Genomic DNA, 16660 nt, shown 5'->3' with positions numbered 1-16660 from the left:
CGAATGGTCAGACGGTTGCTTAGGCTTTTATATATATAGATATGTATCCTATATAATAAAGAGGTGATATGCAAAGTAACCCTCACACCCTCACAAGATGGCTGCCTATGACCAGGTCGGCAGGGGGGTTAGTGAGGGACGACCAAACAACTGAACAAGTTGGTTGCATGGGGTGACTAGGCCAACAGGAAGGTTAGTGAGGGACAACCAAACAAATGAACAGCAGGCTGCGTGGGGCGACCAGGCTGGCAGGGGGGTTAGGGAGGGATGACCAAACGACTGAACAGCAGGCTGCGTGGGGCAACCAGGCCAGCAGGGGGGGTAGTTAGGGGTGACCAGGCTGGCAGGGGGGGCAGTGAGGGGCAACTAGGCCAGCAGGGGGGGAAGTTGGAGGCAACTCAGCCGGCAGGGGTGGCAGTTAGGGGTGACCAGGCCAGCAGGGGGGCAGTAAGAGGTGACCAGGCCAGCGGCAGGGCAGGCAGTTAGGAGCGACCAGGCAGGCAGGCAGGTGAGCGATTAGGAGCCAGTGGTCGAGGATTGTGAGAGGGATGTCTGAGGGGTCCCGGAATGGAAAGGGTGCAGGCTGGGCTGAGGGGACCCCCCCCACCCCTGTGCATGAATTTCTTACACCAGGTCTCTAGTATATATGTAAAATCAAAAGGGGTTTGAGTGGCTTCTAAAACAATAAATAAAAAATGAAATGAATAGCTAAGGATATTGGGCATATCTGAGTGATTCCACTTCCCCATTGCTCTGGCTGTCATTTGACCTCATGGTCTATGAGAAATGAGGAAGTGTAATTGGCCAGGGGAAATGACACTGAACCTGGGAATACCCTGCTCAAATTAGAGGTTTCCAAGGAAACGGATAGGCCTGAGCATAATACTTAGGTCACTTTTCACATCGTTTCACTGTTGCCTACAATTATTGAATTAAAAAGCATTTTAATAAGGTGGGTAAAAATATTTACACACATCTCAAATTATAGTCCCATTATCCCAGGGGACTGTACCCTAGCTGGTTTGGTACAGTGGGTAGTGTGTCGGCCTGTGGACTAAAGGGTCCAGGGTTCAATTCTGGTCAAGGGCACATGTCAGGTTTGCAGGCTCGATCCCCAGTGGGGGTTGTGTAGGAGGCAGCCGATCAATGGTTCTCTCAACATTGATGTTTCTATCTCTCTCTCCCTCTCCCTTCCTCTCTGAAATCAATAAAAAATATATATATTAAAATAAACCCTGCAGATAGCACTGAACCCCATGTGTGCACTAAGTCCTCCCCTAATGTTGTCCAGAAATTCTTGGAAACTGCAGCTTTAGGCAAAACGACATATAATGAAACCAGTCTTACCATAGGTTATATTTGATACCAGCAAGAGTTAAATTCCTACAGCATATTTCTAGTTACAAAAATATTGCCAAACTTTTAAATAAAGACCCAAAACACTTCATATATATATATTAGTATATATATTTTAGAACACAAAGTTTTCTTTATTTTTTGGGGGGGGGGGTGATGCCACACTTCTACTCAATTAAGAGAAGCATTTTCATAAGTACAGATGTCTTTTTTTTCTTTTACACTTATCATGCCATGAATTCATGGGTTCCAGCAGCTCAGGCTCCTTCCCATTGGCTCTCACAAAGCGTGCTCCTCTGGGTGGAGCAGGCTGGTGCTTCAGTTGAACCCAGGTACCATTCTCTTTGGCTTCCTTCCTTTTCTGATCATTTTCCTTCACACGTTTCAGGAAGCTGTCTCGGCTCTTACAGTGCTTAATATGCTCAATACGCACAGTAATTCTCTTGGCAAGGCTCTTGCCCTTAAGGTGCTTATTCACAACAATGCCCGCTGCATGCTGGGTGACATGTAGACTCCTCCAGTTTTGCCCTGGTGACATTTGCGGGGCCTTCCTTTTTGAACAGCGCCCATTCCCTTGATGTCCACAACATCACCTTGTGGATTCGCATGTATGTGGCCAAAGAACAGCTCCATGTTTTCTGAAAAGCCTAGAGAACATGCAGTGGGGCCGCCCCTCTTTCCCTGTGTGTTGGTCATTTTGGCAAATTACTGGAAGATGGCGGTTCCGAGCGGAAAGGACATTCTAATATTAAACGTTGAAATGAATGTGAGCTACACATACATTTAAGAAAAATTAACGAAAACAAGTAAGATCATTATTTTCCATTGCAGTTCATGGTCGTGGGCAGCTGGAGCCCAACCCAGCAGCTCAGGGCTCAGGCGGGACCCCTTCCAGCGCAGGGCACATTCACTTAGACCAGAGGGGACACTGTAGCCACGCCCATTCACCCACGTGCACATCTCTGGCATATGGGAAGAAACTGGAGTTCCCGGAGAAAACCCACGCAATTGTGGTGAGCAAGTGCACACGCCACAGACAGTGGCCCTGGCCAGGAATCGAGTTCTTTTCTCATCAACATTGTAACAGCATTGAACAAAGTGAGCTCATTCAAGGGTCTGCTGTACGTGTTTTCCCTGTACATACATATCTACATCAAAGTTTAATTTAGAAATGAAGCACAGAGAGATGGGCCACAATAACTAATAGTAAAATAGAACAATTATAACAATATTTTGCAATAAAAGTTATGTAAATTTTTCTTTCTCAAAATATCTTATTGTGCTGTTCTCAGCTTTACATTTAAAGGAGCACTTTACGGCTTCTCTCTGGCATATCTGAGTTGCCAGCATCTCTATTCTCGCACTTTGGGGCCATTATTAAGTAAAATAAGGGCGACGTGAACGCCAGCTCTGTGATACGGAGACAGTCGATCTGATAACCCAGCCGGCTCCTGAGTGACTAACAGCCAAGGAGGGTCTATAGCGTGGATGCGCTGGACAAAGGAATGATTCATGTCCCGGCAGGACGGAGAGGATACTGCGAGATTTCATCACACTACACAGAATGGTGTGCAACTTAAAACGTATGAATTGCTTGTTTCTGGAATTTTCCATTTAATATTTTTGGACCGACGCTGACCTCAGGTAACTGAAACTATGGAAACAGAAACTGCGGGTAAGGGGATGACTGTACCTCAAATGAGATGCTCCATTGTATCGGAAGCTTGCTGTCTTCCCCTGCTGCCCAGGATAAGCCTGAGGGGTTTATCCTTAAAAGCTGGACTTTGCCTGTCACTTGGCTCCTAGCTTGGGGGGGAGGGGGGAGGGAGATGGGAGGCGGGCAGTAGTCATTGTTTTACAACAAAAGGCATTTCCAGGAACTCTTGTATGGGAGAGAGAACTAACAGGGTTCTTTCACCTGGTGAGTGGGCGGAGGAAGGTAAAGTGGGCGGGAACTTTTACATCTCCTCTTAACCCAGTACTTGGTCTCCCAGGTCCTTCAGTGGAGCAACAAAATGGCCGGAAAACACTTTTTAAACGTCTCTATGACAATGTGGTATGAATGAGCACACTTCCGAAGGAAATGAAACTTACAAGTGCTCCGGTAACTTTATTGGTGATCTCCAGAGGGTTGTTTTTCCCCCCAGTTCATTGATTATAAATCCCAGTGTAAAACCTATGACTATTGACCCAATTAAACAGTTTTATTTTTTTCATATGTAAATTTTTTTCACCTCTCCAATTTAATTTTTAAAATATACTTGTAAGGCACTGTCTTTGTTTTCCTGTAAAATTCCCTCTGTATTGCCACCCCTTCACCACTCACTCTTTCAGCAGGTTTTTTTATCACCTGGTGCAAATCGAGTGAGAGCAGTACCATGTGACTGGAAAATTCTTCTGAAGTTATGCTGCTTTGTTATAAAAGATGAACAAGTCCTTTCTGGGCCTTGAGAAGTAGCCAGGTGGTCAGGGTTTTCATTTATCTTTTTAAAATTTAGATTTGTTGGTCTAAGAGATCTTTAGGACTGTGATAAAGGAAAGATGATATTCTAGAAGCTGATCATCTGGTACCTCTGATAAGCTCATGTATCCATTTTTAATTCCACCAAGGTTCAACTTGCACAGTAGGAAAATTTGTGGCATAATGTAAGCACTGGCTGCCACATTTTGATCTTAACCGGTGTAAGCCCTTTGCTACATTGCTTCATAGTACTAGGTGGCCATGCTATTGGTAGCTTCCATAGAATGCTACCTGGAAAATAGGGTTTGGGTTTTTTCCCTACACACCCAGACATCAGCCCATTTATTTCTGCACCAATTTATTTCTGCACCAATTTTTTCGCCCGCTCTAGAGACACTTTCTCCATGGTAATAAACGCCACAGATTGAGCTTATATCTTGAGAGGCCTCTATGTGGGATCTTTCTAATAAATTTAATACAGCACGTTAGGTTTGTCATAGCAAATACCCCTGTTTTCTATAAAATTCATGTATGCATTTCTTGTCCTGAGCCTATGAACTAAGGGGAAAATCATCAAGGAGAGAAGCTATGGATACATAACGTCATGAACCGGAGTGGCCCAAACTTCCAATTTCATTCTTCTGATGAAAAGAATTATCACCATGTGGCATATTTCTGCTGCAAGAATCTTTGCTGAAATATGCTAATAGTTTCCTGCAGTGAGAGCATTGAGTCTGAAAGGAAACGAGAGATATGAAAACACAATCAGCTCTAACAATAGGTTGGAAGTAACCATGCCTAACCATAGGGATAAAGATGAAACTAATCATTTCATTGCCCTCCCTCCTTTCGCTGCAGTGCTGACTGTATCTCGGCAGCCAAGAGGGGGTTCATTCGCGGTGCCTCCCCAGAGCTCCCTGTCCATAGCCAGGGCCACTGGGGGACAGTCTTTCAGGGGGGCACTTCTGAACTCACCACATTTATTTTTCTTAAGGAAAAGGTAGGTCTCAAGATTACTTTCCTTCCATTTTTCATCATTAATGATGAAAATAATGCAGACACATTGTATTTGCATAACATGTTTTACCCTGGGCGCCCATCTCTAGCTTCCTGAATAAGTATTTTTTTCTGTGTAATGTTGAGAGTTGAGCCTTTAATCTCATTACCAGCCTTTCTGCTACCAGGGAGTTATTCTATAGTCTTTAGAAGTGCTCCTCCAATTTGTAAACCTAACTAACAGTCACATTTTCATCGCTGAGAGATGTTAAGTAAAAGAATGCTTTGTGCTGAGAATCAAATCAAAGATCTCAGCATGTGCCCCCCACACCCCCCACCCCCGGCCTGGTTTCTCCACTTGCTCAGTATGAACTCCCTCTCTCTGGAACACTTGTCTTCATCGAGAGAAGCTTGCAGAAGAACTATGTTCAGAGCACAGCACTGTTTAATCCCTTTCACAAGACATTCTAACCTGATCACCCCACAGGAGAAGACTGTCCAGTCTTGGAGGGCGGGGGTGCTTACTTATGGAGGTTGCAGTGATCCATGATGTTGCAGGGATCGATCCCAGATGGGTGGGGTTTATGAACAGACTGTTCATCCCAAAAGACCTGGACAACCAGCAAATTACAGGTTCAGAAAATACAACAATAATTTCACAGAGACAGGTCAAAGGAAGCTTCAAAATCCCTCTTCAGTCATTCCCAGCCTTTCTTTGAATTCTCTACTTATGTTTAGCAGCTTTGGGACCAAATGCTTCGCCTAGATAATTTCTTTTAACCCTGACCACAATCCTATAGAATTCGTTTTTTAAAAATTATCGTCATACAGATGAGAAACCTGACTCAGGTGACTTTCCTGAGGTCACATGGTAGGAGACAGATCCGAGACAAGTGACCAGGTCCCTGGCTTGCAATAGCCTGCAGCTTTAATCCTCGCCTGCTCCTCCACGCATCTCTTCAGCGTCTTTCTGCCTTCCCTTCATTAAGATCTTCAGGGCAGGACCATGTTCAGATCTGGCCTTTTTCTGCCTAGTGTGGCCTTTTGCCAGCTGACAAATCTGCTTTCTTGGTTTCTTTTTGCCCCAGGGAACTGCTTTTTTATGATGAGCCTGGTTTCCCACTAGGCTCATCATCAGAATCATCTGGGACCTCACTGGTGTGTTTCAATGGTTAGAGCATTGGCCCAAGCACCAAAGGGTAGAAGGCTCGATTCCTGGCCCTGGTTGGGGCAGGTGCGGGAGGTCACCAAAAAATGTGTCTCTCTCACATCAATGTTTCTCTCTCTCTCTCTCTCTCTCTCTCTCTCTCTCTCTCTCTCTCTCTCCCCTCTCTCTCCCTCCCTCTCTCTCTCTCTCTCTCTCTCTCTCTCTCTCTCTCTTTCTCTCTCTCTCTCCACCCCCTCCTTCCCTTCCTTCCACTCTCTCTAAAAAATCAGTAGAAAATTTTCCTCAGGTGAGGATTAACAAAAAAAAGAAAAAGAAAAAAGAATCATCTGGGATGCTTATTAAAAATAGAGATGCCCCGTATCTCCTAGACACTCCGACTCATGGATCTGGGGGAATCAGAAGTCTCTTTGCTTAACAAACTCCCTCTGTGATTCTGATAATCAAGTTGGGGAAAAGATGCCATTACTCAAATTTTTTGATACGTGCACCTCATTCATAACCTGAAAAACTCCTTCAGAATTAAAAAGTAATCTCATTAGTTTTACATGAGGTTGGTAAAAAGTTAATTTTTAGTATTTTATTTCAGATCAACATAATCTCAAGGATATAAAATATTTCTAATGTCAGGTCATAACTTTCATAATTTGTAAGATGCATTTCTACAAATTGTACAAATGTGTGTGCTATTTAACACACTTTAATTTTATATGAAAAACCCAATAGGTCATTTAAAAATGAGCTATTATATTGTGTTTAGCTTGGACAAAAACAAATATTAAAAAGCAGCTTGAAATTTGGTCATGTTTAGAGCATCAAAAATGGACTGTCGACTTAATCCTGTATAATATGCAAATCAACTGAATGGCCAAGCAGCAGAACGACCATCCGGACGACCAGCTGGGACCATGCTATGACACCCACTGGCACCAGGCCAACAAAGGCGGGTGTGATGCAATTTGTTGGGGGCCCAGCCATCACCCCATGATCTACTGCAGAGGGAGGCCCAGGCAACCGATTGGTGGGCTGGGGAGGGTGGGCGGGGCCTCCCTCTGCAAGGGGGTCCCAGGTGCTGGAGGGAAGCCCATGACCTCAGCCAGGGGAAGGAAGGCCTACTCTTACACGAATTTCATGCACCAGGCCTCTAGTATTTTTATAATTTTCATTTGTTAGAATGATGAGGAGAGAATGTTTCTTTTTTAAAGTTTTATCTTTAGGAAAAGTAATTGGATAAATTATTTGCTATATTTTCTCTTTGGACAATGGTTTTGAAATACTGGAGATTTTGATGTTAAGAATTTTAATTTAATGAATGTAACTGGTAAAATTTTTGAGGCTTATTTGACAAAGGCTTATGTTATTTTCTTCATAAACTTGTATTTAAATGTCAGTATTCCAAATGCCTTGTTTATTTAACTAGTGGCCCATTGTGGGCATGAATTAAACAATGTAAAACTAAGATGAAGGATAATGTAAAATCAGAAGCACCGGCGTTAGCTAGCTGTAATCAGCAAATGGCGTGACCAAAACTGAATACCACTCCATGCACCACCACATCGGCTTGCTCCCTGAATACTGGACTGAAAAGAGAGAGATCTCAGAATAGTCACTTTCTGTATATATTGTTTTAAAATGGAGATAGAATCAAGTGCCATTACCACCTTCAACAGCGTGAACCCTCCCGGAACACCGAGGAGCACTGGCTGGGACTTGAGAAGCGCTGCTCTGTGGCTCTTGGTGCATTAGTGACAGTTCTCAGTCCGGACACCCTTGGGATGATCTGGGCAGCTTTTCAAACGCGGATGCCCGGGCCACCCCCGACCAGCCAGCCAGATCCTTGCTGGAAGCTTAGATCACCAGGACTGAGCCCCAGATGATTCTAATGTGCAGTCTCCGTGTGAAACCACCGCCCTACCCTGAAGGGAGACATTGGATGCTGTGGGAAGCTTCATAGGGGAAGGTGTTGGGGACATGCATCTTTAAGGGTTCACAGTGGTGTGAATGGCTTAAGGAAACCATGCATACCCCCAAAAATTTGCCTGCAGGATTTAGGGACCATACCTGCAAGTGGCTTTTAAGAGCCACCTGCACCCTAGACAGTTTGGCTCAGTGGAGAGAGCGTCGCCTGAGGACTGAAGGGTCCCGGGTTCAATTCCGGTCAAGGGCACATGACCGGGTTGTGGGCTTCATCCCCAGTAGGGGGCGTGCAGGAGGCAGCCAATCAATGATTCTCTCATCATTGATGTTCCTATCTCTCCCTCTTCCTTCCTCTCTGAAATTAAAAAAAAAAGCCACTTGCAAGTGGGGGCTATGGCATCTCATACACACTGCTGAGCACACTGCTGCGCCCTCCGCCTCCTGTACAGAGTGCGCCCCATCCTGTTTCATTAGGAGATCACAGGGACCCCAGCCCTGCTGCACTCATCCTGAGAGCTGGCTCCCTGCTGACCACTGAGAACAGGTGAGGCCGTGCTGCTATCCCTGAGGAATCTCCATCCAGTTGGTCGGGGACAGAGAAGCAGAGCAGGGATTACAGCCTGATGTGCTAAAAGCTGTGATAGCGATGCCAAAGGCGACCTGCTGGGTCAGCTTCCATGAACTACAGAGCCTCACCCCGACTCCACTCCAAAGGTTACAAGGACAAAAAGCCAGCATTTGCACAATTTTTCATTCTTCAGATAGAGCTAGAGATAGAGCTAGAGCTAGAGCTGGAGCTAGAGCTAGAGATAGAGCTAGAGCTAGAGCTAGAGCTAAAGCTAGAGCTAGAGATTATAGTTCTCATTGTGTCTATATATGTGGTATGTCGTTTGTTGTCTACAGAACAGATAAATAACCACAAAATATTAGATTGAAAACTCCTTTCCACTACAAGTGCTGAGCTTGTTCACATGGTCCCTGAGCATGTCATCCCTGGAGCAGGGGGCTGGCGGGGCACAGGCTGGGGGGGGGGGGGGGGAGTTAGCGGGGGAGGCCTTTGTGCCAGGTGGGCATTGTTTAGAAGTGTTATTCTGAGTATTATGGAGAGCTGACGGGAGTCTGTAGACTTGTGGGGGGGGAGGGGTGCTGTGGGGGGGGGGTGCTGTGTGTGTGTGGCGGGGCGGTGCTGTGTGTGTGTTGGGTGTGTATTTGCACGCACATGCACATGTGTGTTCAGTTCGTGCATGACAGGCCCAGACCTGCCCTGATGGGTACCTGGCTGTGGTGTCCAGGAGGTGTTACTGGGGACAGCTTTTAGTGTGTGCGGGAGGCTTTGGGGGCAGGGAGAGCAGGTTGGAGGCTGTTGACTCAGACAGTGCCAGTGGGAACAGAGGAAAGGGGCCAGGAGAGAGCACGGAAAAGGGGCTGGTGTCAGCACCTGGCGCTAACTAGGGGCAGGGCCTGGGACAGGATGATTGGCTGTGAGCTCTGTCCCACTGCGGTGGTTCCTGTGACAGAGGTGGGAGTGGGGACGGGGATGCACTGGGGAGGCTTGTCTGTGGTTCAGCTGAGTTTGAGATGCTGAAATTTTTGCTCACTGGAACTTGAAACTCAAGACACTAGTTAAAATGTTGTCTAAGAGTCGGGCCGACCTAGCTCAGTTGTTGAGCATCGACCTTTGAACCAGGAGATCATGGTTTGATTTCCAGTCAGGGCATATTCCTGGGTTTCGGGCTTGATCCCCAGTGGGGGGTGAGCAGGAGGCAGCTGATCAATGATTCTCTCTCATCATTGATGTTTCTAACTCCCTCTCCCTTCCTTTCTGAAATCAATAAAAATATATTGTTAAAAAATATTGTCTAAGAGAGAGGAGTGGGAGGAAGAAAAGTCTGGGTGGGGCAGGAGGTGATGTTAGAAGAGCTGACAGACCTTGGGGTATGCATGGTGTCTTCACACACGCCCATAACCACCTGAGCTTGTAACACAGCACACCCGCCCAGAGCAGCGTGTCCCTGACCTTCTGGGCCTTCAATCCCGGTCAGCTCTGCCTCCCAGGCAAGCACGCTGTCCTTTGAGAGTGGACAAAGGTTATAGTGAGACGGACTGTGAAACAGCCCGGGAATTCTAAGGAGTAAATGTTGCCGAAGTGCCCGCACTCTGGAAGACAGAATAGTGCTGCATGTCAAACAGCCTCCTCGTTGTGGGTTCCTGTTGGGCAAGTTTTCTCTGGGGTCCATGCCAGCCCCCCCACAACCTGAGCCAAACGCACAGAGCCACACTTGCAACAGGGTCTCTCCTCCCTGGTGCGGTGCTGTCAGTGCTGCGGGCACAGAGGCAGCTGGTGGTTGGAGCTTCTGTTCGAGGGCGCGCAGGTGTGATGGCTGCGAGTGCTCTGGGCCTATCCTCTCAATGGACTCCACTTCTCTCCATGCGCTGTTTTATTCAACAGCACAGAATTCAGGAAAGAGCCTTTTCTGTCAGCTCTTTCCTCCTCCAAATAAATAGATGGATAACTAACAAGTGCCAGCAAAGCAGGAGAAATGGTTTCAGACTCCCGCAAAACCTCTCTCCAACCACTGAAAGCTAATCAAGAAAGCTGCCTTTTCTGTTTGTTTCTTTCCCCCACCACTAGCATGTAATTTTCATGCAGCAGCTTGAAGCTCCTTCCAGGAAAACAAAATGCGATGAAATCAGCAAGGATGTGTCGCTGCACGCTCAGCCAAGTGCTGGTGGACTGCACGCACGCGGACACGTGAGCTCGCCTCCTCTGAGGCCGCCTGCCGGGAGGAGAAGTGGCATGTGTCTAAGTTAGCCCAGGCAAGCCTACCGTGAGGTGATTTCGGCTTTCATTCCCTTACATATAACTGAAATTCGTGTCTACTTTTGAAACTACTTTTGCATTAATTTATTCTTTTTATGCACACATCAAGGCCGGAACCGCCCCTAGTCCGTGTACGTGCGCAGGGTGGCTAATGTCTTACTTCTCATCCATCCCAGACACTTAATGTCTCGGAGTTTCCATAGCTCTGACACCAGTTGTCCTTTCCTGTTACATGAACTAAGATTTGGGTGATCAACATAAGGCCTCCTGTGGGCTGTGGCATTGATCACTGGATGTGATGTCATTCCTCTCACCCCAGCAAAAGTTCCCAGCCCCCAATCGCCTCTGCTACGTAAAAATTAGCATGAAAAGCAATATCACAATATCTGACAAGTTGCACTGATCTGTGTCCTAATTAATCCTGTAAACTACCTTTACCTTTCTCTGCTTCAAATCCTGCATGTCCAGACCAGCCTGAAGTTGCTCAGGGTGTCTGCCTTTGAGGGTAATCTTCAGCGATGATCTCCCTCTCAGACTGCTAAGTATGCATCATTTCTGTGCTGCCGGGAAAAATACCGCCACTTTGGTGGTACGTGAAAACACGCTGTCAGGTCAGCTCAGACGGGACCGCAGTCTGCTCTGGGCCAGGGCGAGCTCCTTCCAGCGCTCGGCTGCAGACAGCACTCAGAGCTGTCCTGGTGGGTGTCGGGCGGAAAGCTTCCCACAGACCGTGTGAATCACTCCCCGTTGTCAGCAAGCCAGCAGCACGTTGGTGCCCAGGAGGCTGCCACCCACTCTTTGCTTCTTGCCAGGGCCCCCTCACCCTTCTCACAGAAGTGCTTGGGTATCTCACTCACCCGCCAGGGACTCAAGGCTGGATGGTGGCGAAAGGGCCAGAGAGGCTCCAGCCAGCCCAGTCTGAACCTGAGGGTCTCTTGGCAGAAATTATTTTCTCTTCTGCTTGTTCTTACCTGAAACCATCAACACAAATGAACTTGTACCACAAAACACACAAGAACATGCAGAGCGTGGGCAACAAAGGAGGGGACTGAGTGTTGATGGGGTCCTTGGGGCCCATGGACAGACCTGGGGTGATGGGAGAGGACCAGGTTGGCCAGGGCTTAGAGGGGCAGTGGGATGGGCTAGCTGCCTAACTGTCTGAAAGGACCACTGTGTGGCCTTATGGCCTTACTGGGACATGGTAGAAAGCTCAGCCCTGACTGTTCACTGGGTCTCCCATTCCCTTAGCTCCCTAACCCACTTCCATCGGAAAGATGTTGACCGAGCACATGGAGTGATCTAGGAGCTGTGCACAGGGATAGAAATGCAAGGACAAATAAACGTGCCCTTACCTGCTCGCATAACAAGCAAGCATGAGAGCTGACCACAGGCCCAGGTCCCCAGGGCTGGCCACACCCTGTGATGGCAGTGAGGTGGGGAAGGAGTGCACAGGTCCGAGCAGCTGCACCCTGGGGGGCCACAGGATCGAGGTTTCCTGGAGTGAGTGTGGGTGAGACCAGAGGTGAGCCAGGGGAAGCAGAGCCTTTCAGAGCTGGTGGGGGTGGGGTGGAGGTCCCGGAGTGGGGTGTTTCCCAGAGCAGGGAGCGTGAAGGGCACCTCACAGAGTGACTTGTAAACCCATGCCTTGGGGTGTGAAGTGGGTGGGAAAGACAGGAATGGGACTGAGTGGTTGGACTGAGGGCAACTCGGGAAAGGTTTGCGTAGCATATTAGAAACTATATTTCCAATTTTTCATGGTAAAATACACATAAATTTTATTATCTCAAGCATTTTAAATGTACAGTTCAACAGTATTAAATATATTTATTGTTGTGCAAACATCACCATAATCATCTCCAGAACTCTTTTCATCTTGTAAAACTGAAAGTCTGTCCCCATTAAACAGTAACTCTCCATTCTCCTCCCCTCAGCCCTTGGTACCCACCATTCTACTGTCTTTCTCTATGAATATGACCATTCTAGGTGCCTCATATCAGTGGAATTATACATTATTTGCCCTTTTGTGACTGACATCTCACTGAGAATAGCGTCCTCAAGACTCACCCAAGTTATAGCACGTGTCAGAACTTCCTTCCTCTATAGGCAGAATCATCTTCCACTGTATGGATAGACCACATTTCATTCATTCGTTCATCAGTGAACACGTGGGCTGCTTCCTGTGTTGGCCGTTATGAATTATGCTGCTATGAACATGGGTGTACAGATATCTGCTTGAGACTGCTTTCAACTATTCGGGATATATACCCAGAACTGAAGTTGCTATGGTAATTCTATTAAGCTTAATTGTTTTAGGAACCACCAAACTGTTTTTGCAGCAATGACACCATTTTATAGTCCCACCAGTGGTGCCCAGGGTTCTGATCTCTCCAAATACTAGCCAGCACTAACTATTTTCTTTCTTTGTGATAATGGCCATCTCATTGTGGTTTTGATTTACAGTTCCCTAATGAATGGTGTAGAGACTTTTAACTCTACTCCATTTTATTAATTTATGTCAGTGTCAAAGGCCCTCAGGTGGGGCCGGAAGCACCGACATCACCTGCTACTAAGGCCTCAGATAGGCAGGGGCAGTGGGAGGAGGTGGAGCAGGGGATTGCACAGTCAGACCTGGGAGACTGGATGACTGGTGGTGAGGGCAAGGGCAAGGGAAAGGGGGAAGCACCCTTCAGGCTTCCAGCCAGGGTGATGAGAAGCCAGGGTATCTTTCTCTGATGGAGAAACAGGCTGGGAACAAAAATGATCATTTCAGTTGGGCATACATTGATGGAGAGGTTTCTGAGGACATGCAGGGAAGGCTGGACACGGGGAGCCGATGCCTGTCTGTAGCTTAGACGGGACTGGAAGCCGTGGGGACAGCAGGATCAGATGCAGAGGCCCATCTGATAGGGTTCCTGTGGGGCCTTGGTCCCCCTGGCCTGCGGGGCGGGTCCGTGGAGGACTCGCTGCAGCCCCAGGAGGGCACGAGGCCTGTTGCAGGCATTTGGAGAGATTTGTCCTGGAGGAGTAATTAAATGATACATAATAATAGCTGTCAGTTATCACGTCCCTACAATGTGCTAACAGAGCCCTGTGTTCACCATCTTATTTTCTCTTAAATAGATGCATATACTATTATTATTCCAACTTTACAGATGAGAAAACTGAGGCTTAGCGAGGTCTGAGATTTCAATCAAGTTCATAAAGAAAATAAGTGGATAAAATGATTTAATCCCTGCTTTTATTCATGATGCCCCTAAAACATTTCTTTGAGGAAGCATTCCTACAGTGGGACCACCTCATAAACATTTCTCTGGTTGTACCCCCTGCTCTTTAACTTGGTAAACATTTGTCTGCTGCAAATGCTTCTTATCTCCAGCCCTGAGGCTCAGCTGTTCCGCCTCCTTACAGCAGAGCACGCGGTCTAGGAAAAATCACTCATGCAGGGCATTTACTCAGCACTTTTCATGACATGAGTAGTCTGGGCTACAGTATTTTGTAAACACTATCAAAGGGCATTTTGTACATCAAAATGTGGCTTCCGGGGCATCCACATCAGGACAGCATGTCCGGGTGGCCTGCAGCAGGCGTCCTGGGTGATAAGCCAAGTCTTGAGCTGTCCGTGGAAGCTCTGCCTCCCTGTCCAGGAGACAGCAGCCTCGCCCAGCTGTGAGCTCTGATAAGCAAGCTGCACAGAAGGAAGGGGAGAGAACTGTGTATGACCGACGGACATGTCGGAATCAGATTATGGTGGCTTGTAAGGGAAATGTACGCATTCTGAAGGCCTCACAGATGCTGTACACGCTGTCCTGACCTAACAGGCCAGCCTCAATCTCATTACTCCCCCGAAGGACTGCAGGAAGTGACCGAATGTCAGCTTTGTCCGGAGCAGCCCCAAGCTATGCCTGCTGTCCCAGTTGAACAATGCAGTCTACGTTTTCTCTCTCTTTGCTCTGATTTGGTTTCCCACGCTAATTGATTTCAGAGGAGGCACAGACTTCCTGTCCAAAGCCTCCAACCCATCCTCTTCCCAGACTTGAAAAATAATGGGCCCATCCGTCTCCCAAGATAAGAACACCTGAGTCCTTTGGGCTCATTGTGAGACCCTGGGCACACACTGTAAGTGTGTGATCCTTGAACAACACCAGGGTTAGGGACACCAACCCCTACCCGCCCCACCCCTCCCCCCACCCCCCGCCACTAAGTAAAATATCTGGGCATAATGATTTTTATTGTGTGTGTGTGTGTTTTTTTTTTTATTTGTTTCAGAGAGAGGAAGAGAGAGAGGGATAGAAACATCAATGATGAGAGAGAATCATTGAATGGATGCCTCCTGCATGCTCCCTACTGGGGATCCAGCCAGCAACCTGGGCATGTGCCCTGCCTGAGAATTGAACCATGACCTCCTGGTTCATGGGTCAAGGCTCAACCACTGAACCGCACCGGCCGGGCTGGGCATAACTTTTGACTCCCCAAATACTTAACTACTCATAACCTACTGTTGAGCAGAAACCCTAATGGTAACATAAACTGTTGATGAACACATATTTTGTATGTTTTGTGTATTACATACTGTTTTCTTACAATAAAGTAAGCTAGAAAAAATAAAATGATATTTTTAAGAAAGTCATATATAATTTTTAAAAAATCTGTGTATAAATGGACCCATGCAGTTCAAACCCACATTGTTCAAGGATCAACTGTATTCAGTCTGTGGACATGTAACAGGATGAAGCCAGCTCCCTAATTAAGTATGGGTCAAGTTTTTGAATGTGACTTTGTAGTTGAGGAAGCATGGGAGAGATTTAATCACCTGATTTCAGACCATTTTCAAATGAGGGAGGAGGGGCTGTGATGGGAGCTGCCCACCATCACCTGGTCAGCGGGTGACAGGGCAGGTCTTCGGATTCTAGTCCCTCGTCTTCCTGCTGCTGCCTAAGAAAGTGTTCTCCTGCAAGGCACTGGCGCCCACACTCTCACAGGGCTCTGCACATCTTTGGAGGAGAGGGCAAGAGTACGGCTGCCCCACCAGAACTGCCAGGGCCTGCCAGACACCTTGTCTCCCACCTCCTCTGCACACCCCGCCCTGTTTGCACCCTTTCATGGTACTTTTTGGGGAGCAGGATACAGATGTGTTTTTGATGGAAGGGCCAGAGATTCCTGATTCCAAAACCCCACCTAGGCACCCCAGGAATTCATTCTCAGATTTCACGGGAGCGGGTTTGAAGGTTAATACCACATGGCTGTGCTGCCTCAGGTCCAGTAGGAGCCTCCCCACAACTAGCATCCTATTTTCTAAAAAATTGTAAACTTTCACGATGCCTTGTCTTTGTGCCAACAGATCTGAGTGTGGCAGCGTGTACTACAATGCCTCAGACCCCCTGCTCCCTGGGAAATTTCGAAAAGACTCCACCTGGCATTCCGCATCCTCATGTTTGTTCTTCTTATGAATAGCGTCCGGCTTTCTGATCCTAGGGTTCTTCCGGACTTCCACAGTCATCCACCCTTTCTGTTAATGACATCTAAGTACGTCTGTGTTTCCTGAAGCTAAACCTGGTGCTTGAACTCTCAGTGTGTTTATGGCTGGGCCCAGCTCCCATGGCTCCATAACCTCGGTGGCCAGGTCTGTGAAAGCCACATGGTGTCACCCCCAAGGTTAGGGGTAGAGGCCACCTCCTTGCCAAAGTGAAATAAACAGTCATTTCTCTGGAAATACCTGAGCCTGGGCTGCTGAATGTTATTCGTTTTCCAAAGGGCAGAGTTCTTTGTTCCTGAGACATGATTAGGAATTAGCTCAGCAACTGTGTCTATACATTCGCAATTCTGGCCTCACAATGGAATCCCCTGGGGTTAAATACACCCACGCCCAGGGAGTGCCTGAGGCTCTGCATCTCTGACATGCTGCACGTCATGAGGATGCTGCTGGGCCGGGGCCACACGTTGAGTG

At 47.4% G+C, this 16660-nt stretch overlaps 1 long non-coding RNA gene across 1 annotated transcript; it reads right to left on the bottom strand.

The window, feature by feature from the left end:
• Window positions 1–1558: 1558 nt before the first annotated feature.
• On the bottom strand, window positions 1559–11408 carry LOC118676905. The gene is made up of 3 exons (XR_004974254.1): window positions 11155–11408; window positions 5339–5424; window positions 1559–4551 (listed from the first exon to the last, which is right to left on the bottom strand). It is a non-coding gene; the product is annotated as an uncharacterized LOC118676905 (long non-coding RNA).
• Window positions 11409–16660: the final 5252 nt, after the last annotated feature.

This window comes from Myotis myotis, unplaced genomic scaffold, assembly GCF_014108235.1.
Source record: "Myotis myotis isolate mMyoMyo1 unplaced genomic scaffold, mMyoMyo1.p scaffold_m19_p_2, whole genome shotgun sequence".
Lineage (NCBI taxonomy): Eukaryota > Metazoa > Chordata > Mammalia > Chiroptera > Vespertilionidae > Myotis > Myotis myotis.
Note: the sequence above shows the minus strand (reverse complement) of the source record. Positions and strands in the feature narration are given on the sequence as shown.